A 27,988-nucleotide genomic window follows, 5' to 3' on the forward strand; every position below is an offset into this window, starting at 1 on the left:
CTGGCAATCCTGCGTATGCTTTTTCTCTTCTACCTTCATGGCGTTGTGGGCGTTCTTGATGCAATACAACCCACCGGCCACAACCGCCACAGCTGCAACTTGCGTCTCTTTCATGATCCTGCAGTTCTTGGTGTCGAAAATCACCTCACCACCCTTAGCAACCAGCTTGCGCACCGAGATCAGGTTGGTCTCCAGATTCGGTACGAACAAAGTATCCGAAAGCGTGATTGTGCGATTTTTGCCTTCCAGATCGCAGCAACCCACTTTGCACGTCCCTTTGCCCTTCGCAGCTGTCATCGTCCCGTCGGCCAGCGTGACGTTTTCATTGATGGTTTCATCCAGGTCCAGAAAGAAATCTCGTTCGGCGCACATGTGGGATGTCGCCCCTGAGTCGACGACCCAGCTTCCGGTGTGTCCAGTCCGCTTCGTCGTGAAAGCACAATTTCCATTCGTCGCTTCACGCACGGCCTTCGCTCTGGGTGGATTTTTCCGATTTTTCTGGTCGCTTCTGGTGTTCTTTTCCTGGTCGCTTGCTTGCTTCCGGCAATCCCTCTGCTTATGGCCCGGCTTCTTACAATACTGGCAGACCTTCTTACCAGATCCAGCCTTCAGAACGGATTCCGGATCGTAGCTTCCCTGCTTCGTCACCTCGTCGATTAGCTTGGTTTTCACGAGCTCTAACGTAAGTTCGTCGTCAGCCCGGCTCTCCAACGCGGTCGTCAGAGCGTTGAACGATTTCGGGAGGCTACTCAGCACCAGCGCAATCTGCAGTTTCTCGTCGAGCTTCAACCCGGCCACGGATAGGCGGTCGAAAACTTCTTCCATCTCGTTCACGTGCTTCTCAATGTCGTCGCCTTCACAGAATCGCTTGGAGATCAAATTCCGCAAATACGAGACCTTGGATGTCAACGTCGGCTTCTCGAAGTGGTCCTTCAGCTTGTCCCATGCTTCACGAGCCGTGGTCGTCTGCTTGATGAGGCCATGCTGGTTGCTCTCCATCATCAGACCGATCGTCGCTCGTGCTCGTTGGTCCCCGTACTTCCAGGCTTCGATTTCGGCTTCGTTTCCCGGGGCACGTTCCGTCGCAGCCCGTGCTTCTGGTATCGTCCCGGTGACATACTTCCAGAGGTCCTCCCGGATTAGCAGCAGCTCGGTGCTGAACTTCCAGCTGCTGTAATTCGATTTATTCAGCTTCGGAACTTGAATTTTCTCCATTTCAACTGCTTGAAGAAAATTTTTTCTTCCGTTGTTGACTGGTTACTAGGCAACGTAAGCTCCTGGGCCCATAACCTCTTGGGGATAGGAGTGGAAAGAAAGTGAACTTTCTTGGTTGGTGGTCTAACAATAACTGATTATATATTTCAAACTAATTTTACATTATCCTAAAATCATGGCATGCTACACATCGCACTTGCTATCTTCATGCTTCAACAGTTTTAGACTCGATTGTAGCATTTAAAAAATCTGAGTTTCTTTTGCCCTCAAATGTCAACTGAAAACAAATATTTCAAGTGGTTGTTTATTAAAATCGGTTGAAAATTAATGAAGTTACGGCTACTTTACCATAACAGTAATTTTTGCATGTTTTAATAATTTAACGTACCGCAGTACACTTATCATAGTATAGGGAGAATGATACATGGTAAATCTCACTCGCTTCCAGTCAAAATTATTTATTAGCTTACCAGAAGGTCACATGCCAAATTTCAGGAAGATCTGACCATAGGGAGGGGTTGCTTGAGTCTCAAACGTGAATAAAATTTAAAGGTATTCTGACCGAAGGAACATAAAATACTGGTTTTTCATCAATAACTTTTTTCATCACTAACCGATTGTTTTTTATGGTTGATTTTCTTAAAGCCTAAATTAAGACAAATATTTCACTCCAAGACTGCAACACGATTGGACTTGAAGTAAAAAAGTTATTGCAGTTCAAAGGCCGCAAATTTTGTCCAACACGCAATGAGTACTTTTTACGCATTGCGTTTTATACGAGAATTTTCGACCAAAATATTATCTTTGAACCACAATAACTGTTTTGTTTCTAATCCAATCGAGTTACAGTCTTCGAGTGAAATATTTGTCTTAATTTAGGCTTTAAGAAAATCAACCATTAAAAACAATCGGCTAGTGATGAAAAAAGTTATTGATGACAAACCAGTATTTTTTGTTTCTCCCGGGCATAATACCTTTAAATTTTATTCACGTTTGAGACTCAAGCAACCCCTCCCTTTGGTCAGATCTTTCTGAAATTTGGCATGTGACCATCTGGTAAGCTAATAAATAATTTTGACTGGGAGCGAGTGAGATTTATCATGTTTCATTCTTCCTACACTATGATAAGTGTACTGCGTCTCGTTAAATTATTAAAAACTACAAAAAATACTGTTATGGTAAAGTAGCCATAACTTCTTCAATTTTCAACCGATTTTGATAAACAACCACCTGAAATATTTGTTTTAAATTGACATTTAAGCACAGAAGAAAATTAGATTTTTTAAATGTTACTAACTAGTCTAAAACTTTCGCTGAAACAAAATTTTCTCTAAAAAAATGCGTTTTTCATAATTTTTTCTATCATAAAGTCACTTATATCAACAATACTGTTGATCATGCGCAAAAACAGTGTTGAAATGATCGATAGAAAATTTATTCACCTTCAATATGCAAAAGAGGGATTTGAAATTACTGTTATGCAGTCCGAGATATTATAATCTAAGTACAAGTACTTTTTTTTATTTTTTCAAAATTTCATATTTGGAGCATAACTCAAAAACGATTCTACTGAGATTTGTTTGAATTTCATTTTCGGATTTAGCGCCCGATTTCACATTAAAAATGACCTTCAGTTTACTAAGTTCAAAAATGCTGTAAACTAGTGTTATCAATAAGTCACTCAAATGCAGCCAATTCGCAAATCAGAGTTTGTGGGGATAAACTTGGCAGTTTGTGAGTAGTTTGTGAGGATAAGCTTGGCTTCCAAAGGACTCCCAACATCGATCCATGAGCTTAGGAAAATATTTTTCGACATTCACCACGAGTACGGAATAACAGAAAAGGCGGCTTCGGATGATTTGAAGTCGTATCGAAGGCATCTCCATACTCACCGGATCCAATACCTTCAGCGTACCAGAGAGAGCAGCGAAAAATTTAACAATCCGAGTTTTCGGAAGTAAGGACTCCTTTCGAAGAGAAAGAGGTAAAAAATCAATTATTAGACACCATACATCCAAATATCTCTAAACTTTCGCGAGAAAGCACCAATACGAACACTTTTGAAGCAGATGCACATTCAAAAAATTCTCCCAAAAGACAGAGTGCGACTGAAATTTTGATTTATTGTCAAAATTTCAATCGCATGTAAAGCCCAGCCAAAATGAAGGATATTTATAAAAATGTACTGAGCTCGTCCTTCTCAATCATTCAAGCAACTGAGACTGGCTGGGATGAAAGCGTTCGCTGTGAAGAAATTTTTGGAAGTGCATGTAACGTATTCAGAGATGACAGAAATTTTCAAATGTCACAGAAGAAGTCAGGTGGCGGAGTTCTTATAGCCATTTCTAATAGCTTTAATTCTGAAATAATTCCAACCCAAAAATTCAATGAATTTGAGCAGGTTTGGGTGAAGGCACACATAGCAGGTGAAACACACGTGTTTGCCTCAGTGTATTTTCCACCAGACCATGCTCATAAAAACACTTATGAAAAATTTCTCATCACTGCAGAAGAGGTAATATCCCATCTATCTGCTGAGGTCAAAATTCATTTCTATGGGGATTTCAATCAACGCCACGCTGACTTCATCGAGAACTCTGAAAATGAAAGCATATTACTCTTAGTCGTTGGGGACAATGAAACTTTGCAGTTCATTTTTGACAAAATGGCTAATTTGGGATTGAATCAAATAAATCACATAAAAAACTAGCAAAATTGCTATTTGGACCTTTTACTAACAAACATTCATGAAGATTTTTGCGTAATTGAAGCGCAAAACCCTTTTATGGAAAAACGAGGCTTTTCAAACGGCGATTGAATATTTCATAAATATTTATACATGAACATCAAAGACCCAACGACTGCAAATATGAAGAAGTCTTTGAATACCTATCTGCAAATTATGAAAACATTAAAAATAGATTAAACAGTGTCAATTGGCAAGAAAGTTTAAGGAATAAAGGAAATGTCGAAACTGCTGCTGACGTCTTTTACAAAATTTTATTTGGAACTATCTCACAAGAAACACTATTGTAGAAAAGAAGACATCACCAAAACTCTAAGTACCCGGTCTGGTTCAACAGACAAATCGAGAACTTAAAGAATCGGAAAAAAGCACATAAATTTTACAATAAGTACAATATTAATGAAAATTTAGCATCGTATTTAAACTTATGCGATCAACTGATCTTGGCCATTAGCAATGCACTTGAAGAATACAATTCTAAAACTGAACTTGAAATAAAGACTTGTCCAAAGAATTTTTTTAACTACGTGAAAACAAAGTTGAAAACTGGGAATTTCCGTCAAAAATAAACCTTGACGAACATGTCGGTGATAACTGGGAACAAATTTGCAATATTTTTGCAAATTTCTTTCAAGAAATTCATACGACATTTAATAAAGAAGATCGTGATCACGGTTATTTTTCATTTTTCCCAGAATTCTCAAGGGACATTATCATTAATCAAGTTAATGTGCAGGATATTCTGCAAGGACTAAAAAAAACCTAGACGCTTCGAAAGGTCCAGGACCAGACGGAATTCCTCCTGTTTTCATGAAAAGTTTGGCAATGGAACTGACAGCTCCATTGTTTTGGCTTTTCAATATGTCATTGGAATCAGGAAATTTTCCTAAAATTTGGAAAAGCTCATTCTTAGTGCCTATATTAAAATCTGGTCAAAAGTCTGACATTCGAAATTATCGCGGAATAGCCATTAACTTTTGCATTCCCAAGCTTTTTGAAGCAATTATAAACGAAAAATTATTTTCCCAAATTAAGAACCGAACAACTAATTTAAATTGAATTTATTGACTTTTCATTGAATGCAATGGATAATGGCAACCATATGGAAGCTCTTTATACAGACTTCAGTAAGGCATTTAATCGCATAGACATACCAATGCTTCTTTTCAAATTACAAAAAAATTGGAATAAAATCTAAATTCCTGAAATGGCTTGAATCATACCTCGAATCGCCAACAAATAATAAATTTCAATGGGAAGAAATCACACAAAATCTCATTTAGGACCCCTACTTTTCATACTTTATGTAAACGACATTTCCTTTATTCTCAAAAATCTCAAAATGCTCATTTATGCCGACGACATGAAGCTCTATTTGGAAATAAGAAATGAAGAAGACAGCAGCATATTCCAGAATGAAATTTAACTTTTCTACCTGTTTGTTATATGATTTTAATCGCCGTAATTTTGTATGATTCTAATTTTAATGGCATGTGCGGCGGAATGAAAACTAGAGAGAATTTATTTTATAGAAATTTGAAAGGAAGGTGGATAGACAGGCATTAGTGTGCCAATAGGAGAAAGCTTGACAGGTGTTGAAATTTTAGGCTAGAGGGCATGTTGATGAAAAGTAAGAACGCGGAATAGATAAAATGTGAAATGCGAAAAAATTGACAGGTAGCAACTATTCGCAGCGAATCTGAAAAAATGGCAACGTCGCTAGAACTGTTCGCGCATAAGGAAAGCTCAGTAGGCCCATGGGTTGTTACGTTTTTGCTCGTTTGAAGTGTGCTTAAAAACACGCTCTCAAACCACTGGGCCCATATAAAGCGCGCTGCATGCTCATTGACATACAAACACTAAAAGAACGCCGCGAATTTGCAATGGTTTCATTTGAAAACGATATCGTTTCGAAGCGTATAGACTCAAAAGAACTTGTATCAAAATAAAACTTTTATGCACCTTCTCGGCAACTTCGAAATAGAAATTCATTTTTCATTAATCACTATCGCACAAATTACGCAAAAAACGGGCCAATAAATCGCATGATGGCCTCTTACAATCAACACTGCGAAACCATTGACTTTACAATGTCTCGGCAAAAACTCAAACTAAGGTTTTTTTCTACTCGGTATGAATTCCGTCGTTAACGTATACTGCCGCTCATAGCAAGTCCGTCCCATTTGCGTTTTTGTTGAGTTGAGAAAACAGCAATAGAATTTTGTTACTTGTTTAAAGAAATTTCGTATTTTCCCGCGGTTTTGATGGCGGCAATCAACAGCATTTGTTACTTACGTTACAAACAAATATTTTTGCATCATTGCTCGTTCAAAAATATCAAAATTTGGTTTGTTTATGATAAAAATTATACTCTGGGACGCATATGCGATTATTTTCATGGTAGGTATCTAGCAAAAATTATAGCAAGACAGTCCCATTCCATAGCCAACTGCTAACGCTGATGAAAAAACAAGGCTAGAACAGAGCTTGTCCCGGTATATCGGAACCTATTTCTTGAACAACCTATGGTAAGCATTCCAGATTTCCCAATTTTAACCAGGCTACCGGATCTTTAAAGAATAAATAGGAAATACCCGGTCTGGTCCGGTTGCCTGGATCGTGAGGAAAAAAACCCGATTTTTTCTGAATTTTTCACAATTTTTGAAAAATACAACCCAAAAACTCTATTTAGTTCATGAAATGTATCATTTTTGGGACAAATTACCTCGAATATAAAATAAAATAGCTTCGCATACATTTTTGGAATAGTGTCTTGGGAAAAAAAAAAACGGTTTTCATGTGTTTATTTTTTACCCCTCTCTTGCCTTTCATAAGAAAATACCTGGATTTTGACCGGATTTGACCGGTTATGGCCCGGTTTTTGAGTTTAAAATTTAGAAATCCATTGCCCAGGAGATTGCCGTATTTTTGGGTGAAAATGATCGAATTTTCCCGGCCGGATAAGTTCAGAAATAAGCTTAGAAAGCTTTATGTAGGGTATGAAGAGAGCTGTAAGTAAAGCTGTTGTTTGCGTTATTATTTTATACAATTAAAATTTTATGTAGAATGTTCGGAAAAATAGCAAAATTTCATCTTTTTATAATATGCGAGAAATTGCTGTAACAACCAGGTTGATCTGTATCATATCCAATGTAACTGCAAGCTGCACAACTGTTACAGTGCAACGTTATATTTCAAAGCACACTACATAGTCGTCTTTCATTGATTTTGGGACCGACTTGTGATGATTTTCTCAATGGGACCGACTTGCGATCATTTTTACGATGGGACAAATTTACTTGAGGTTTTTTTCAATGTTCATCAGAACAAAGTACTCAAATAAATTTTTTCTCCTAAAACTACCGATAATTTTAAGGTGATTCCACGAATAAACTCAAAAATGATGAAAATGCAAATGGGACGGACTTGCTATGAGCGGCAGTATAGGACATGGAATATTTTTGGTTAAAAAACGTGTTGATTTGCGAGAGCCGTGTAGAAAAATTGTAAAGCAGACACTGCTTAAACCTCTTCTTAAGGAAATGCATATGTATCAAACTAGTCTACGTTACGGTTGACGGATAAATAAATAAATAAACGATTTATGGGCCACATAAAGTGGGGTATCTTGGGTCACCTATATATTTTGTGATGTTTATACACGTTCATAGCTTAAACTATGTTTTTCCTATCTGTAAAGTTATCTTATGCCAAATGAAGGGTCAATTTTATTCAAGTCGATTGAAACGAATATAAATTCGTTTTGAGAAATTTTGCCAAAACGTTCGAGAGCCAGGGTTTCAAAATTATTCGATCATACACAACTCTTTTTATATTTCCTCACCTGAAATTACTTTTGAATAACAACAACAATTATGAAATTGCAGTTTTGAGTAATCTCATAAACTTTGCATGTTATTTGGTCAACTTGGATATGGTGGCCTACGCTTCCCCACCATTTTTCAAAATCCAAATAAAATTATTTTTTCAAACATTCAGAACTTTGGAAAATAATTTACTAAAAATTTAAAAAAAATCGCCTAACGATGCGTTAGAAATGTAGAAAACCATACTGTTTATCCTAATCATTTTATCTTTTGTAATAAAAAAGTTATGGATTAAAGAAAAATGTGGCCCATGATACCTCACTCTACCCTACTAATTTGCTATTCAAAAAACTTGTTAGCATTTTTCTTTTCAACTTAGACAATTTATAGACTAATGCAGAAGTGATTTCATTCCTCATTTTTCATTTGTATTAACGCTTCATTATTGGAAAATGAAAGTAGAACAGAAGATAGCATCTTTCCCAAGGTTAGCTTTGACATCCAGGATACAGTTGTAAATATCTTTAGATCTTTTTAGATCTTGATACAATTGGAATTCCATAATTTTTCTTACATGTATCCGGGACGGGTAATTTTGGGTTTTTTTTTTCCAAAACCAATCAAATATCGGGTATTTGAGGTCCTGTTTTCCACTAAAAAACCGGACAATATTCGGGCAAATCTGAGGAAAAACCCAGCATTTTTCCAAAAAACGTCAAGAGGAAGACAAAAGAAAATCACTTGAAATTTTGATTTTTCATCGGAACACATCAGTAGCGTTCAAATCACATTATAGCTTCAATAAAGTTTTAGAGGTTTATTTCAATGGAAATAACTCTTATAAATCACTATTGGACCCAACAATTTATGCTTACCTTGACTAATTTGAGTTCTTTGCTTGATTTTGAAAATTATGTGAAGAAAACCGGGCGATATCCAATCAATTCTTGAATTTCTATCTAATACTGAAAAACGAATGCAATTTAAACCAAATCTGCCGACATTTTTATATCAAAAGGCTTTCAAAATTGACCATGAAGAGGCGGTTAAAAATTACTCTCATTTTAGCGAACTAGGCTTCAACATCAATTAACTTAAAAATTAAAAACTGAAGATGTTTCAAAGATTCAAGATGTTTTCAAATCGCTCTTACATAAAGAGTTTCAATTTTGAAGCATTTAACTCACCATAAAACAACATCGCATCTTCAAAAACGGTAAGGAAAAATGTTTTTAATTACTCATTTTTTCTTTTTTTTAAATTCAAATTTTGTTTTTTTGCCTTCATTTTTTATTGTTATCATTATTTTTGTTATCGTATTTTGAAACAGTACCCCAAATTGTCAACCAATAATTAGGCTAGAATAAATATCAGTATCTTATTTTGTAAAACCCCCCCCCCCCCCCCCCACCCTTCCTTCGAAATTTCCAAAAAACCCGAAGGGGGAAATAAATAAAGTTTGAAGTAATTTATTTAATTTTCGATAAAAAATTCCAAAATCTGAAAGATTACAAGACCAAAAACCAAATTGAAGAAGATGGGAGTTTTTTCACCTTTTGTTTTCTTGATTAGATAACTTGAAAAATTACTTAATTTATACATATGAATTGTTTCTGAAAAGATTCTCTCTGAAAAGATACATGCAGATTGATAAAATCTTCGAAAAACAGTTACCATTGAAAAGTCGTCATAAATTTCGAGTTTCGTATTTCAGATGCCAAAGTGTGACAAATTACGCCAACTTTTCAATTTACTTTTTGAATTTTTTCTGCTGTGATTGGAACAGCTTTGGTGGTTGATTACGTGGGTGATCGTCGAATTCTAGAGTTCCTTGTTTCTGTATCTTTTATTCTGTAGGTCTTTGAGTTTTGCCGTCACTCGAAGGCATCAGTCTTTGTCTGGGTGTCATACATCTTTATCTTTTTTAATTGCTGTGCATGATCCCGTTTCTCTGGGCAAACAAAATTAAACGATAGCAAAAATTTTGAACTAAAAAAAACTCATTCAGCAGGCTAAAGTTGATTGCATCTCAGTTACATTAAAGCAATTATCTGCCAAATTGACCGCCGAAAAAAATCCACATCAATCGGTGGTTACTCCCAACATTCCAAATTCATATCCACAAATTTCCGGTTACCTCACGTTTCGCCACTTAATCGCGTAGCCATCTACTGGCCACTAGCAGAGGGTCAACCGTGTTGATTCGCCACTTAATTACATGTCACTGACAGGTCTTAACGAGTGAATTGATGATGGTGGTCTGTTGGTTGGTCATCGTTTTTATTTTCGACTCTTATCACCACGGCATGCATAGAACAGAGCGAAACGACCGACAGGCCATCATCGACGCCAAAAGCGAGTTGCCCGGCCGCACGACCAATTTAGTCCCATAGCTCGACTCCCGAATTCAAACGGTTCCAGTCGTCGATGCGGTCGCCATGCACTCAATGAGTTAATTCAATTTTTATCGACATCTTACGGTGGCCGTGCCGTGCTACGGGTCATAAACGGTTTTCGGCACATGACCTTGGAGAATTTTTGAGATGCGCCAAGAATGGAATTTGCTTCAGTTAGACAGATTCAAAATATTGATCCCACTAGTTCTTGTTACAAACTTTGAAGATTTTCCGCAATTCTTTTCTTCAACCAATGCATGTTTGAATCAGTCCATATATGGTTCGGTTCGTAAGTTTAATTTAATCATACCATTAAAAGTATAAGACTTCAAGACTCGAAACAGCAAAGGGTTCGAAAGTAAAAGTTGGTTCATTTAACTGATGGCAACTAAAATTTTGGAATTTCTCTTTCAAGCTGTGAAAAAAAGTCAAGGGAACTTTGATCATTTTTTCAATTCATTTCTAAACATTTTGGAAGGAGTTGCTTTTTCGTAATACCTAAAAGTTTTAAAACACTCACTAAATTGTGGAGTATAAATCATGATCGTTGATTCCAGTAAATTCTAACGATATTAGTGATTATAATTAAATGTTCGTTACAAAACCAGATTTCGAGTTTCGGGGTAACTTTGATCATTGTGGTTTTTACGTACCTCAACATCTTCAAAATTATGCCATTTAGCACAGAAGGCATAAACATCAATAACAGTACCTTTTGTTAGGACTAAACAGATTTTTTTAACTTTTTTTTTCTCAAAAACATGCATAATCAAAAGATGGACAATCTTGCTGCATACATCTAGGGATAAAAATTATAAACATTTCTTAAAAACAAATGAAATTTTGCCTTTATGCAATTTCCTAGGTCCTCGCACTGTTCTGATGTTCTTTTTTCCTTCAAATTTAACCATTTGATAGGGTTTAAGCCATTTTTACTATACGGGCTTTCTCATGGAAAATCACCGTTATATTAATTTCTAGAAATTTTCACCAAAAGACCATAAAAATAAGACTAAACCTACACAAAAAAAAGCTGAACTTTCACATAAAACAACCAATTTGCTCCTACATGCTTAAATTTGACCAGAGGAGATGGTTGTTTGTGAGCCTTCGAAAAATCAGATATATTAAAATTTTAATATTACATTTTAAATAATACCAATAATCTTCTAATAAAAACCAAGTTTAGTTTATTTGTAATTCAATTTATGGGCTTTCAAACGAAGTAAACAGTTTTCAAATATTTTAACTTTTTACTTAGTTAATAATGATTATCTTGAAGAAGATTTGATTTATTGGAATTGAAGGTACATTGTACTTTGTTGAAAAAAAAAATTAGTGTACAGTTGAAAACGGTCCATAATCGGCTGTTCGTGGTTCTCAATTATTTTTGAACACCAATGAGCTAAAAGTTCCGAAAAAAATCTTCGATAGGGCAACACTGAGGCGGATTTTTACATAATGCGATGACGCTGTATTCGGCCAAATAGGTGTTGTCAATTAGACTGAGTCGAATTTTCAAGTATTGTTTACATGAGTAAATTTGAACTTTTCGGTCTGTATGGAAAAAATTAAATATTGTGTACTGAAAAATCAACATCATTTTTGTTTCTTCTGTGAAACCGAGTCTGCTACTGGTTTTGGTGTCAATTTGTAAATTTTCCGTTTAACAACATTGTCCAAGACCATAACTTTTTATCTTATTAGACAAAAAAGTTATTAACTATTAAACAAAGGTTTGTCTTTTAGCATCGATAAGCAATAAATTCAATTGACATCACTGCTGGGTTCCTAGCAAGGTATTGCATGACTACTTTTCGTGCGATACTTCGCAGGGCACAAGCAGTGGTGTCAATTGTATTTATTGTTCATCAATGCCGGCCAAATAGGCCGAATATAATTTTTTCAAATTTATACAATAACAATATTGTCAAAATTATATTTGGAGTTACTACCTTCTTGTAAGTCGATAGTCCGACTCGTTTTTTGGCTCGATGCACGATTGTAGACGATACACCCAGTTTATTTGCGGCATCTCGGAGAGAGAGAGGTTGGGGTTTCGCTTGAAACTACCGGCAACTCTCTTTGTCGTCTCAGCGGATTCCGGTTTTCGATTTCCCCCCGATCCAGACTTCCTGGCTGTCAACAAACGTTCCTCAAACACTTTTATTACATTTGTAACGGTTGATTTGGCAACTTTTAGCGACTTTGCCAGTTTTGCTTGCGAATAGCTCGGATTTTCGCGATGCGCGAGCAAAATTTTGATACGCTGCTCTTCTTCCTTGGACGGCATTTTGACAACTGAAGAGTGAATTCCAAAATTAAATAGGAGCAACATTTTACACACACATCTTCAAAATGTTCAGGTGTTCAGGTTTTTTAAATGCAAAATTGAAAGAAATACGTCAAGTTGATATTGACCAAATTTTGACCGTATCACCCTTTAATTCGATATCAAATAAACAATTTCAAATGGCTTGACACCTGTTTTGTTCAAAATTTCATCCTTTCTCTTTGGAGATAAACGCCCTAGAAGCGACAAGTCATCTGATGTCCTTTCAGTTACTTTATTGGTGATTTTTTTTCAAATCAGAGAGACCTCTACTTGAAAAGGACTTGTTGAACATCACCTGTTTAAAAATAAATCAACTCATAATCATGAGGAGCGTTAAGATGGAAGAAATAATATGAAATTAAATCGCTTTTGTATTTTTATTAAAAACTCAACAAAATATTCCTATTCAGTACATCTTTACTTCAAACATTCATTCTGATACACATCTTGATTGATAGCCAAACCAGCCGGCTTAAACCATAGCTTAGAAATTTTACCTCTCTAGGAAATGGCGATGTAAAGCATCACTTTCTTTTCAAACTTATCAAAAACTGTGCAAACATAAACAAAGCAATAAATACTGTCGAAAAGAGGAGAACAAAAGCTAACACATTCAAACTGTCATTTTTCTCTGAGCTCGTTTATGTTTAACAAGTTCATCGCCACGCTCATCTTGGTAATTTTACTAGCTGGGCCCAAAGAAATTCTCGGAGCGAGTAAAAAAAGAGGTAGAACTCCACCATTTGAGGAGTGTGGTGTGGCTAAACTGAGCGGCTTACTTGAGTAAGAGAGCGTCACACGTTTTTGACGTGACGGGGAATATGGGTCCCATGGCGTCAAACGTGTTAAGTATAGGGACCTCGAAAAAAATCCAAAATTTTAGTTGCCACCCGATATGATCAAATGATTGATAAGATACACCGGGGTAAGTGGGGACGGTGGCTATTAAACAACACTGTAAACTATTTTTTCAAACTTTTAATGCAGAATGTTGAATTTACTTGTAATCTATCCAATAACTGTAAAAAAGATGCAGTTTCGACAATAGCGGATGTTTACGATGACTTTTTGTTTATCTTCTACTTTTAAACTTTTAACTACGTTGTGGAGTTGAAGTGCATATTTTTCAATCGCAAATTTCTCTTAAACTAGCTGGCTCTTGACGAAAAACCATACATTGAAACAATCTTTACATTCGAAACAACAAGTTAGAAAAAAAAAACGACGATTAAAAATTAAGAAAAAAGAGTTTATTTTCAAAAAACTAAAATGTTGTTTCCTACCTGGGGTAAGTGGGGACGGCTTTATATATACTTGATGTTTACACATTTTTTTTTTCAATTTTCTCTCCTTCATTCAATACATTTTAGCTTTATTTAGCATTCGGATCATGAAAAGTTGGGAAAAGTACTTGTGTTTTCTGGAATAAGTATATATTTTAGATAAAATCGGATCTCGTGTGTTGCAACATAAATCAAACACAATAATCACTAGCATGTTTTTTTTTTCAAAATTTTGGACGGTTTGAGTAATAAAGTAACATATTCAACCAAGAAAACACAAATTTGTTGAAAATTTCCTGAGAAATCAAAGGAAAAATCTACCGTCCCCGCTTACCTCATAAGGCGGAGCGGGGTAAGTGACAAACGCCAGCAGTCCATAACAATTTACATGATAACTTTTTTCGCTTTTCGTCTATCAAGCTCATCTCTTCGGCATTTGTAAACAACATGTTCTGCATCATATTGAAAGCGATTTTATCAAAACTGATCCACTGCTAATTTTTAAATGATTTTTCAAAGTTGAACTGTACGAAAACCCGTCCCCACTTACCCTGGTGCACCTTATATAATTTTCTTTTTAGATTAGTAGGGACTACTATTTTCTGATAATTAACAATAGATCGTTGAAAAACATCGAATTATAGATTATAGATAAGCTTCGCAGGCCTTAGAAACATGCCTTGAGGGCCGCGGCACAGTGGTTCAAATCACCCGAAAGCTGGGGAAAGCCCATTTTTCAAGTCAGCAACAACCAATTTTTTATGTTGGAATCGAATTTCCAATATTCAAGGAACGTTATGATGTAATAAGATATTTTCTAGGACCTTTTTTTCGCCTTCGGTGGAACAAACATGAATGAAAACTAAAACACAAGAATTGAAAATAGGATTTTTATTCTCATCCCAAAACAACTAAAAAAAGTAAGTAAAAAAGTAGCATATAAATTTTTATAAATTTGTGAATGTCCATACCGTAGTGATATATTATAATCTATTTCACAGTTTGGAGGTGAAAAACGTCCTCAATATCATGAACTAATAAAGCTTCGCTTGATTTAGAACCTAAAAATTTATGTTATTTTTTTTTCGATTTACCTATTCTATTTATTTTTCGGAAGCAAAAATAAAGCTTGCGCTGCCGATCGCCGTGGTAAATTATATACCGTTGGATAGATGAAAACCACATCAAAAACATATCTTGAAATCAGCTGCTAGTTTTTGCTATATTTTGAAAACGATGTCTTTTATTGGAACGCTGTTTTGTTTAAAAATGGAAATTTTAAAGTTTTTATACAGAACTAGCTGATTTTACCCGGCCTTGCTCGGGTTCGTATAAATTATAAATCAAAATGAGTCGTTGGACTTTTCGAAATTTTGGAAGCTTTGTGTTCATCATTTGATATAAGAAATTTTGCCAATTTTAAGCCATGTTAGCTTCGTTAGTTTTGTCTTTTTCAGTTTTGATTGAGATTATTTATTGTTTTTCTCGTGTTCATTGTTTTGAAAAATTTATAGTTATGAGGTTTGTGTTTAAAGAAATTCAAAATTATTTCCCTTCTATGCTTGTTCATCCTATCATAACAAATATTTTTTTCACCAACATTTCTAAGGAAGCTTGAATAGCTTTTATCTGATTTTTTTTTATCTTCAGCTGATAAAAATGTTTTTTTTTTTAATTTCACATCCTCCATTTAATAAAAATCTCTTTTGGGGATCATCCAACTGGTATAGTCAAGTTTTATTTGCTTAGAAATTTTAAAAAAAGACTTTCGAATCTTGTTAAACCATGTTGAAACTCACTTAGCATGTTTTCAATTGTATGTTTGCTTTTTAAAATCACACTGCTTCAAGAGTACTTGTTCTTAAATGTTGAAAATTCCACTAATAGTTTTTTTAAGTTTTCGATAACAAACTCTCTCTGAACCGAAGTTACCATTATAATGTTTTGAAATAGAATGAATTTCATCATCTCATTAATTATTGTGAAAAGTGATCAATGTTGTCAAGTCACATTGATGACCAAAAATGACTCAAAAGTTAGAAATTGGGCAATGAATTTTTTTTTCTTATTCACAAATGGTTTTATTAAGGCATTTTACTTATAAAGTTTGTATGTGCTGGGAGTATTTTTCCTAACTTTGGATTAGTAAGAGGGGGCCGGAATCGTCGCGGCTACTCAACTGTTAATTCACATCTTATTATAGGAAAGGAAAGGGGATTAACTGGGGTCACTTCCAAGAACATTTTCCGTCAGGGTCCGGTGGTGGCTTCCTGGCCAATGAAATTGAATTGTATAAAACTCAAAACCTTAGATTTATTTACCTAATCCATTTTCTAAAATCCCGTTTGAATTCCTCGAAGACTATTGAAGCGTTTAAAAATCGCAGCTTTGGACTTACACTGCCGGCCAAAAGTTTGGGATCACCCGCTAAAAAACATGCAAATTTTGATCGTTCATATCTCAGCCGTCTTGGGACATATTGCAAATCTTCTGAACTCATTTAAAAGATAATGAGCAATAGCTATTTCGGAGTTATTTTGCCCAGAAATAATGTTTTAGTTTTGCACCTAAAAATTAACCTAAAGTTGAAGCATTTTCAAAAAAACGCACTCAATATTCAAAGCCGATCATCTCGCGATAGGGTGGACCAAATTTCAAAATTTGAGTTGCATTAGAATCCTTATTCTATACTTCTCAAAATACAATCAAAAAATTTTGGGCAAGAATTTAAGAATGTACTACTAATAAATAAAATAGACACTTAAGTTAACGTCCAAAAGTTTGGGATCACCCCTAGTATGGTGTATCGACCAAAAGTTTGGGATCATTTTTTCAAAAACATACAAATTCATCTCATTCATATCTTTCTCATCTAACATGGTATTGCAGATCTGAAGGCTGCATTTGAAAGCTTAGGAATTGTTGTTTTTTCACAAATTCATTAAAAAATTATTTTTTAAATCCATAACCATAAAAAATTCACAATCTTGAGTGTGAATTTTCAAAAAAAAGTTGATTTCAAGTAAATTGTTTATGGTTATCACTTTAAAATATAATTTTTGTATGAATTTATGGAAAAACAACAATTCCTAAGCTTTCAAATGCACCCTTTAGATCTGCAATACGATGTTAGATGAGAAAGATATGAATGAGATAAATTTGCATGTTTTTGGCCGATACACCATACTGAGGGGTGATCCCAAACTTTTGGACGATAACTTAAGTGTCTATTTTATTATTTAAAAGTACATTCTTAAATTTTTGCACAAAATTTTTTGATTGTATTTTGAGAAGTATAGAATAAGGATTCTAATGCAACTCAAATTTTGAAATTTGGTTCACCCTATCGCGAGATGATTGGCTTTGATTATTGAGTGCGATTTTTTGAAAATGCTCTAACTTTTGGTTAAGTTTTAGGTGCAATACTTAAACATTATTTATGGACAAAATACCTCCGAAATAGCTATTGCTCATTATCTTTCAAAGGAAATCAGAATATTTGCAATATGTCCTAAGACGGCTGAGATATGAACGATCAAAATTTGCATGTTTTTTATCGGGTGATCCCAAACTTTTGACCGGCAGTGTATAAATCTGAATCTAATAAATTTTTCTATCTCTATGAAAAACCCCGAAAATATGAAAATGTTTGGATCTTAAAAGCTGAAATTTAAGAAAATCGGTTCATAAGTTTTTCAACACTCAGTCCAAATAATTGTAAAAGTCAATTCTTTGTTCACTACTCAGTTCACTGTTTGTTTTTGTAGACCCTCAAATGCCCCCCAACGGCGGTTAAGAACACATTGAAAGCCACTATAATTCTTGTCTATATATTCCTAACAGGCTAGTTGTATTTTTCAATTCAAAATGTAAGCATATAATTGCATCCTTATATCTCGTATAGCACGTGCTTTGAACAGTAGAAGGACAAAAAACACCCGCCAAAATTTCCTCATTCAAATTTTTGATGCTCAGCAAGCTTCGATTTGCTATCCAGTACACGTGAACTCTGGATGGTTGCTTCTAATGCCCGGCCCATGGTGATGGTGAAAATAACCCCGCCAAAGGAAATGAAAATCGGTTGACAAAATGGTGCCATGACTTTTGATTCGTGTGAATAAAAACGAAAGTTGTATGGGAGGGTCCCTTTTCTTAGGAGGGAGGGGCTCAAAACTATTACTAAAACCTTACCATGGTCCAAACACATAACTGTACCAAATTTCAGGCTGATCGGTTAAGCGGTGTGGATTTGTATAAGGTGCATACAAACAAACAAACATATATAGTCCAACTCATCTTTATATATTAGATAAACCAAGCATTGTTTGCTTCGATATAAATGCAACTTCACCATAAAACATCAGTTTTAGTATTGATAGGACAACTAACCTAGAGGAATTTCGGGGTCCATACTAAATTTTAACAAAAATATTCATAAATCATTGAAAAATATTCAATTTTCCAGCATAAAGCTTAAATCCTGTTTTGGTAATAAAACCTTTGAATATTTAAGTGTTCCAAAAAGTTGTTGGAAGTCTGCAAATACATTAATAAAATATTAATTTGAATTTTTTGTGCATTTTTTCTTTGCTTTTATTTATAAGAACACCTAAATTTGGCCCGGTTTTTGCCCGGTTTTTGGATTTGAAAAATTGAAATCCATGCCCGGATTTTGCCAGGTTTTTTTGAAAAAATGCCCGGAATTGCTAGGCCCGGATGGAAGTGTAAAAAATTCTGGCAACCTTAATGATGAATGATGATGATTGCATGATTGAGATATAGTCTGATGAAATTAAAAGTAAGAAACCAATAGTTTAACCATTTAAAGAGCATCTTTTTTACTGCCAGTCAAAATTTTTGATAGAATGTGTTTGAAACAGTATCTTGCGCCTAGTCAAATCTGATGGTCAATCATAATGGAATTGATGGAAAATAGGCCTGATAAAATATTTTCAAATACTTGACATTGTGAGTCTATCACAATGGCGTCATTTAGTCTCTTCGATTTTGCAACCAACGTTGCCTTAGTCAATTCAATTCTTAAAAGCTCTATTATGGTCATTAGTTTTATAATGGTTTTATGTGAGCTTAAATTTGACGTTTTTCTCGCAAGCCAACCAATGACACGCTCAAAATGGGGGTAGGCTTAATAGCGGCACGTTATCCAAACATACGGGAAAATTGTGCCTAGAGAGGACAGTATTTTTATATGAAATGGTATTGGTTGTTAATGATCCATGAAATAAACCATAAGTTAAAGTCGAATTTCGTGGCTTCCGCTGTGCTTTAAAATGTTGAAAATTACTTAAATTCACATGAAACCCTTACAATATGGGTATTCGGTGGAAGGGCTAAACGAGTAGAAGTAAAATTTCGTTATCTGACGCCATCCAAGATGTTTATTTCCGTTGATCTTTTGTCTATAAAATGAGCTATGCTATGATTTGCAAATTGGTTGCGCTTTTGTGACTTATTGATGTTTCATCAAAAATTCCATTTTCCACGTGAAAAAACATTACAAAACTAAGATTATAAGCGTATGCGCATATTTTAGTTATGCACTTTAGTTTCCCCATCGATGCAATTTGCGGGTGATTTTTTAATTATGTAAGTAAATTTTTTTAATTTTTTTTAGCTTGAAAAAAAGAAGCATATGATGCATATTTAAGTCAACAACTTTAAGAAAAATATGCTCACGCGAAGCGACGGCGATGACAGTTGGATTTAGATTTTTATCTCAACGCTCATCCGAGATAATCAGAGTGGCCCACAATTCCCCATGGCCACGTTACCCCACTCTCCCCTGCTTTTTTGTTCCGTTGTAGTTGTTTGTAGTAATAAGTGAAAAAAAAGTTAAGAAAAAAACGGTCGATTTTGGCAACATAAAATGTTCGCGCGTGTTGCCAAAATCAAACGGGGTCTGCTGTATATGTTGATTTTTTCAAGTTTGTTTTCAATTTTTTAGTTGGGTTTTTTTTTGGGTTGTTTTATCATGATTTGTAAGTCTTGTTTCAGCATGATTCAGCTTGTCTCATCTTGTTAATTTTTTTTAATAATTGTTATGCCTTGATTTAATTTTTTATCTTGTTATGTTTTATTTTTATGTTGCTCAATCTTGCTAAATATTGGATGATGTTGTATTGTCTAATTTTTCATTTTTATCTGTTTAAAGCATGTTTCATCTTGTAAAATGTTATTTTATATTATTATGTCTACACATTTGCTTATTTGCTTTTGTGCTGTTCAGTTTTATTTTCAACTAGCTGACCCGGTGTGCTTTGCTACACCCTTCAACAATAAATGATATTTTCAGAAATAATTCAAATTTTTATTGTTTTGTAAGTATTATTTTAAACCAAATTATTACATAATTCAAAAGCAACAGTTATACAATGAGAGCTGCAGCTGGTGTTTCGAATTGAAACACAAATATGACTTAAATACTTTCTTTCCCTATCTACACTGTAAAGCGTGAGGGTCTATACAATCGTAGAAAAATATCTCGTAACCAAGTACCTGTCCATGCCATATTTGTTTCCATTTAATGGCTTCGTTACCATTAATTAAAAACTTATGCTAACAAAATTGTATTGGGCTCACCTCCCTCGTCCTATGTACCTACTCACTGAAAGGAGGATGGTGTGTTAGATAATCATAAAATCATATCAAAATGATTTTCCATGTTAAGTTTGGTCCATTCCTCGGATTTTGTAAAAAAAAAGTTTAATATAAGCTTTCCTCTTTCCTTGCTGTATTCCCAATTCTATTCTCTTACTGCCAGAAAGGAATTGTTTCACATATAAAAAGTATTTTTCGTACTCAAATACTTTTTGATGCCAAATTTGGTTTCATTTGCTCGATAAATTCTCGAGTTATGCAAAAAAAATTATATGGAAGCTCCCCTTTCCCTCTTAATATCTTTCCGCTGAAAAAAAGGTGGGGCATCAATTTTTGATAGAAACATTTCTCGAATCCAAATACCCTCATATGCCAAATATGGTTCAATTTGCTCGATCAACTCTCCAGTTATACTGAAAATTGTAAGGGAGACCTTTCCTCCCCCTTTTCATCCACCTCTTTGAAGGAGTGAGGGATACCAAATATTCATAGAAACATTTCTCGTACCCAAATATCGTTCCATGCCAAATTTGGTTCCATTTGCTGTTGTAGTTTTTGAGTTATGATGTAAAAATTGTATGAAACTCCCCTCCCTCTTTCCTTTCTCCCCACTGGAAGAAGGAAGGGTTCTCAAACAATCATTAGAACATGTCACGTTCCCAAATACCCGCCCATGCCAAATTCGGTTCCATTTGCTTTATTAGTTTTTGAGTAGTGTAACAAATTATAAAAGAGGCCCCTCCACCCTTTACTTCTCCCTACAGGAAAGAGGGATGGGTCTCAAATAATCATAAAAATATTTTTCGTATCCAAATACCCTCCCATACCAAATTTGGTTCCATTTGCTTTATTAGTATTTGAGTTATGTAAAAAAATATGAAAGAGGCCCCCTTCCACTTTCTTAAAAAAGGGGGATGGGTCTCAAATAATCATTGAAATATTTTTCGTATCCCAATACCATCCCGTGCCAAATTTGGTTCCAATATCTTGATTAGTATTCGAGTTATATGTAAAATTGTAAGGTAGCCCCTCCCCCCTTCCTATCAACCCACTGAGAGGAGAGAGGGGTACCTAATATTCATAGGAATATTTTTCGTACCCCAATACACCCCCATGCCAATTTTGATACCCTTTGCTTGATGGGTGCTCGAGTCATGCAAAAAATTGTCTTTTGTTTGGGAGGCCCCTTCCTCCCTTATTGAGGGAGGGAGGGGTCTCAAACCATAATAGGAACCTTCCCCGGCCTCCAATACCCCCACCAGCCAAGTTTCACGCAAATCGGTTCAGTAATTTCTGAGTCTATAGGGAACAGACAGACAGACAGACAGAAATTCATTTTTATATATATAGATTACTAGCTGACCCGGTGTGCTTTGCTACACCTCTTAAAAACAAATGATATTTTCTAAAATTATTCAAATTTTTATTGTTTTGTTGGCATTTTTTTAAATAAAATTATACATTATTCATAATGCAACCAAATCAAGGAGGGTCTCAAATTAATCATACGCAAACAATTTAACTTATAAAAAATGGTTATTTTTGCTTGATATGTTCTGAATTTATGCAAAGAAACTGATAAGAAAGCCCCCGCTGTCCTTCCCGTCACTCCCTGCTGAATGGAGGGATAATAATCATACCGATTTTTTTCATACCCAAAAATCCTCTTATATCAACTATTGGTTGATAAGTTTTCAAGCTTTACAACAAAATTTATATGGAGTCTCCCCTCCCCTTTCTTCACTGTAAAGCGTAAGGGTATGAGGCTATAATAATCGTTGAAATATATCTCGTAACCAAATACCTTTCCATGCCAAATTTGGTTCCTTTTGCTTTATTAGTTTGCCAGTTATTTCAAAAGTTATAAAAAAGGTTCTCTCTCCCCTTTATATGTTTATACTGGAAAGAGGGAGGGGTCTTAAATAATTATAGAATCATTTTACGTATACAAATATCCTCCCATGCCAAATTTGGTTCCATTTTCTTAATTAGTTTTTGAGTTATGTACAAAATTATATGAAGACCCCTTCCCCTTCATATTTTCCTACTGAAAAGAGGGAGGGTTCTCAAATAATCATAGAAATATTTTTCGCATTAAAAAACCCTTCCATGCCAAATTTGGTTCCATTTCCATTATTAGTTTTTGAGTTATGTAAAAATTATAAAAGAGGCCCCCTTCCCTTTTTTCTGGAAAGAGGGAGGAGTCTCAAATAACCATTAAAATATTTTTGTATCCGAATTCCTTCCTATGCCAAATTTGGTTCCAATATCTTGATTAGTTTTCGAGATATATGAAAAATTGTAAGGTAGCCCCTCTCCTCCCTTCCTATCTCCCCACTGAGAGAAGGGAGGGGCAAGGTGGGTATATATTTAGGAGGTGTTCCCGAATAACGAATTCCCGATTCAGCCATTTTGGCTATGTAGGCTATGCAACTATACGGAACTCATGAAGTTTGTTTACCAACAAACCACAGAAAAGCTGAGCAAAAAATAAACAAACTCACTGAGAGCCCCGCTCACTCCTCGCCTACTTACTGTGAAAGTCGGAGAACCTAGTGTATCTAAGAACCTTGGGGAGGGGTACCTTATATTCATAGAAACATTCCTCGTTCCCAAATACCACTCCATGCGAAATTTGATACCGTTTGCTTGATTGGTTCTGGAGTTATGCTAAAAATTGTCTTTAGTTTGGGAGGCCCCTCCCTCTCTTCATGAGAGAGGGAGGGGTCTCAAACCATAATAGGAACCTTCCCCTGCCTCCAATACCCCCATCTGCCAAGTTTCACGCAAATCGGTTCAGTAGTTTCCGAGTCTATAGGGAACAGACAGACAGACAGACAGACAGACAGACAGACAGACAGACAGACAGAAATTCATTTTTATATATATAGATGTAGTTTTGTCATGTTTTATCTTGTAAAATTTTGCTTTCTATTGAAGATTCGTCATCTTGATCTTTACCAAGTTTTTTCTTGTTGTAACTGATTTCAACTAGTTATGTCAAGCTGATTTTTTGTAATCATTTTAACTTTGTTGCATTTAGTTTTATTAATTAAAGCAATTCAGAGCCGTTGGGCCCATTACCATATATTGTGGTTGTTTCATGCGATTATCAGTGATTAACAGCATTTTCAAGTTCATTACACTATTTTCAATTTTGCATTTTTATAGGGCAAAATCTTAAGGTATCAAACTCTAATAAGGCTGAGTTTAGATGACTTCATAAAATCATATAAATTAAAAACTAGGTACACAAATGTTTTATACAAACAATTATTATCTTTATTCTAAAATTGGTTAATATTTCAAAGCTTTCCAAAATTTTAAATCGCTTGATTTGATGATAGTTTCGCGTTTGAGATCGGTTGAACATAAATTGTTCATGTACTTTCACACAGCAGATAATCACCTGAAAATTGTGCTAAGAAATCTAATCAAGTAATTTAATCTTTAAATCAGATTTATTAATTCAGTAAGTTTCTAGCAAAAATCAACAAATATGATGAAATAAGTTCATTTGAGGCTGTTAGAATTACCTGATAATTTCAGCTACGTTAACAGTTTTATCTTTTCCATATCACAACTTTAATTTCATCTTCTTCACCACACTAGAATACTGAATGCAGTAGTTAAATTGCACAAATATTTCTATTCACACTGAACAACTATTGGCACCAAGACGTAAATACTATTTTCTATTATTAAATCAATATCATAGCTTGCCGAAACAGAAATGCAGGATCTATCTTCCTCAGTTGTAATCGTCGGTTCAAACTTTTCACTAACAATAATCACTGGTCCCTGTCACGTTTTTCCAAAAGAAAAAGTGCGTTTGCTCACTCACTTACTCACAGACTAGACACAGATCGGTCATCGGCAGTAAATATTACATTTTACAACACTGCAGTAACAGCTCCACATCGGCAAACTAACTTGGATCTCCGGCCGAATGACATTCCGGAAGCTATTTTGGATTGAAGTCGACCAAACAATTTCAAACTCGTGTTGTGCACAATTTTTCACCGCACTGCCTAATCCACCATGCCAGCTGAAGATAGATCACCAGTTGCTTCCGGAAGCTGCTTCCCAGGCTGCCCGCAGTGGCTGTCATCAGCATTCGAACCCCTTAATTTCATCCGGCTCCTCATCGTTAATCCACTGCCTACTGGGCCCAAAACAGGAAACGAATGAACGAAGGGATCTCTGCCATCCACACCGCAGCACAATGATAAGAGGCTTCTATCGGATTACTCTTCAATTACACCCAGAGGGAGCATCCATCTCCCTAAAGGTCGTATCTTGGCCGTATCAGGCCTCGACTTTTTCTCGACTTATCTTCACCGATTCACAAAATGAAACACAGCAGAAACCAGCAGCAGCAGCGCCGTTAAAATCCCATCACAAAACCCAAAACACGTATGTCGTAGGAGGCATGCAAGACGTGTCGCCGTGCCAATGACGAATCGAAATTTCCACGTATCGCGAGTAAAAAAAAAATCGAGAAAGGAAAGAAACCGGAAGGACTCGCTATCACGGTTATCCGGCACCGCAATCCGAAATCCCTATCGGAACAACCAGACTAGACTAGCCCGGAGCCAGCCAAAGCAACCGACCGGCGCGACAATCCGTTGATAACTGAACCGAGATGGTGATCTTTGAGGTATTTTTTATCATTCGCCACCCTCGCTTCGTCATGCCTCAATCGTCTGTGTGTTATCCTCCGCCAGACGGTCTCGAACAGGCGACGAGACGAGCTTCCGTTGCTCCGAATTCTCAACGCACTAGCAAACACCGGGCTGCTCCATCGTTTTCGACTAACCGTCGTCGTCGTCTCTGGTGAGTGACAGACAGCTTCCGCAGTTCTCTTGCCGCCCATGACTCTCCTTAATAAAAGGCGGGTTTTTCTACTGAGAACGACTGGTTCGGTGAGATTTGTTTACATTCCTGCCTGCAGTTGTGATAACTGATAAGTTAGCCGGTTGGCTGGCTGCACTGGTTTTGAGTTGGCACTCAGGAGAGGTTAGAAGTTACTACATAGAATCGACTTAGGAATCTCAAAAGTGATGTGGAATTTAAAAATCGAAGGGAGGCATAGATTATTGTTGGAGACCAATCCGACGCAGCTCCTTGATTGAATTATGATTGTTTTGGTTCAGGAGTCGAATTGAGTTGAGGTATCGTAAGAAACAGGCACCGTAGGGTGGCATTATGTGTGTGATTCTAGGGGCTCAACCGTCAAATGATAGCAGAGTGTGTAAGGAAAAACTTTTACACAGTGACTAGGTGATTTTTTTTTTAAATGGCGTTACCAACACGTTTTCCATAAAATTTAAAGATCTTGATAAAGTATATGACATGTATTCATATTTTTTTAAAAAATTATAATGTAATTATTAAACTTAAAATTAAATCAGATTTTTGGAGTCCCGATTTGTACCTATATCTTTTTTAACTCTGTTTTTTTTTAGACTTTTTATAGTAAAAAAATCAACAAAAAACATTCAAATCAACAACTTAAGAGCATCCGCAGCAATCGCAAGCAAAGTGAAAATGCTCACGAGTTTAATCACTTTTATATCGCACCGAGCGTTAGTATGAAGGTGAGCAAAATAGGGCCGCTGCTGTCGGGACCGACAAAATCACCAAATTTGCTCACTAGGAAGGGGCGAGAGCAAACATGCACTGAAAAAAAATTATTCGTTTAATGATAAGTTAAACAAACTACGTTCAGCGTGTAGAGTTTGTTTACATTTCATTGCGTGCGAATTTTCGAATCATCTATACGAGATTCGATAAATATTTCTGTATGATAGTTTAATGGCATTGCGGTGAACTTTTTACTACGAAAATTTTTGATAGAAGAATTTCAGATTGAAATTAAATGACGGATAGACAAAGCAGATGCTTAATAGAAGAAAATTGAAAGATGTTGAAAATGAGCCAAGAGCATATTTTTATGGAAAGCTTCAATGGTGCGTTCTAGACCCTTTGTCCCGCATCAATTGAATGGCTGAGAGAAGTAATAGCGAGAGGCGCAATTAGGGGAGAACTGTACAAGACGCACCAGCGAGGTAAAATGGCCCATGCCATTTTTTCTCAAAAATACAATAACCTTAGGCTCCGAATGGTGTTTTTCTTCATTTTTATTGTAGCAAATGAGCTTTTTCATCATTTTTTAGATGAAAAGTTCCCAAAAACGACTTTAATTCTTAGAAACAGAAGGGTTTATAGACTCTGCCTAAAACTTGTTATTTTTTATGGTTGACATATAAGATTTTATGGTAAACCAGTCTGCGCTATCTGATCCAACTGCAACTTTTCGTTATAACATCCGTATTCACTTTCGAATGACTATTAGTATTTTATCATATTTCAATAACTTCCCACAAATTTTTACTAAAATTAATTATATCAAAATTGGGGCAGAATGCCTGCAAAACCACGTGTTTTAGGCTCAAATTTTGAATGCTGTTAACTTTTGAGAAAAACTAAATGTCGAAACAAAATGTCTTTCTTTTTATTTGCTGACTCCCAAATTACGATAAGAATGCATAGTTATAACAAATTTCGTCCTTGTTGGAATTAAAAAGGTGCACCAATTTTTGACTCGAAAAATTTATCTGCCGCCATGTTTGCCGCGATATCAGTCAAGAAATTGAATTTCGTTGCCTACCTGAAGGCGTTTTACCTATAAGGATATAAAAAAGTAAATTTTGAACAGCAAAATTTTCGTTAAATTAAGCAATAATAAATGATTTTTTGCCAAAGTATAGTTAGTTTGCAAAAATAAGATGAACATGTAATAAAAAATTTGATGTTTCAATTACTATATTCCGTATAACCATTGTTCCATTTCTCACCACCCATCCGGTATGGTGCGTTCTGTCCACTAGTTTTGGCGTTCTGCCCCGTGACTTGTTTTCTGGCTGTTTAAGATTTTCACAAAAATGTTACCAAAATCGTGTTTTTAACATATTATTTCTTTTTGATAAGATGTAAATGTGATCACTAAATCGCCGTGGGTATCGCTGTAAATAGCGATTATGCTTAACTGGTGCGTCTTGTACAGTTCTCCCCTACGTTCACCCGATTCACCCGACATCCAACCCGATGGATTGGCAAAGCACGTGCTTCCCAATCGGACAAAAAGTCTAGACCGCATGGCTCTGGTGAAGCTTTCCTATTGCTGAGCCAGTTCAAGCGATGTGTTATTGGTTTTTCAGATTCCGTTTTTATCGGCAGCGCTACTTATTGTTTTCACGCAAGTACCGTAAACGTCCCTACTTTTGCCAAATATTTTATTTTTGAACTGTATTTTTGAAATATTTACCCCTTATTTAACCCTCCCAAAGCCAAATGATTTTATTTTTTTAACGAATAGTCACCGTTGATTATTATTGTATGATAGTTTAATGGCATTGCGGTGAACTTTTTACTACGAAATTTCTTGATTGAAGAGTTACAGATTGAAATCCGATAAAAAACGGAATCTGAAAAAACCAATAACATATCGCTTGAACTGGTTCAGCAATAGGAAAGCTTCACCAGAGCCATGCGGTCTAGACTTT

The 27,988-nt window shown here is 35.6% G+C and overlaps 1 protein-coding gene across 1 annotated transcript in view; it reads right to left on the reverse strand.

Moving 5' to 3' along the window:
• The window catches only part of LOC129753454 (neuropeptides capa receptor-like), a 244,857-nt gene extending 219,820 nt beyond the window's left edge, over positions 1-25,037 (reverse strand). Inside the window, 1 exon segment of the mRNA XM_055749275.1 lies at positions 23,957-25,037. The gene's annotated coding sequence lies outside the window, so the exon portion shown is untranslated.
• Positions 25,038-27,988: the final 2,951 nt, after the last annotated feature.

This window comes from Uranotaenia lowii, chromosome 3, assembly GCF_029784155.1.
Source record: "Uranotaenia lowii strain MFRU-FL chromosome 3, ASM2978415v1, whole genome shotgun sequence".
NCBI classification, from domain to species: domain Eukaryota; kingdom Metazoa; phylum Arthropoda; class Insecta; order Diptera; family Culicidae; genus Uranotaenia; species Uranotaenia lowii.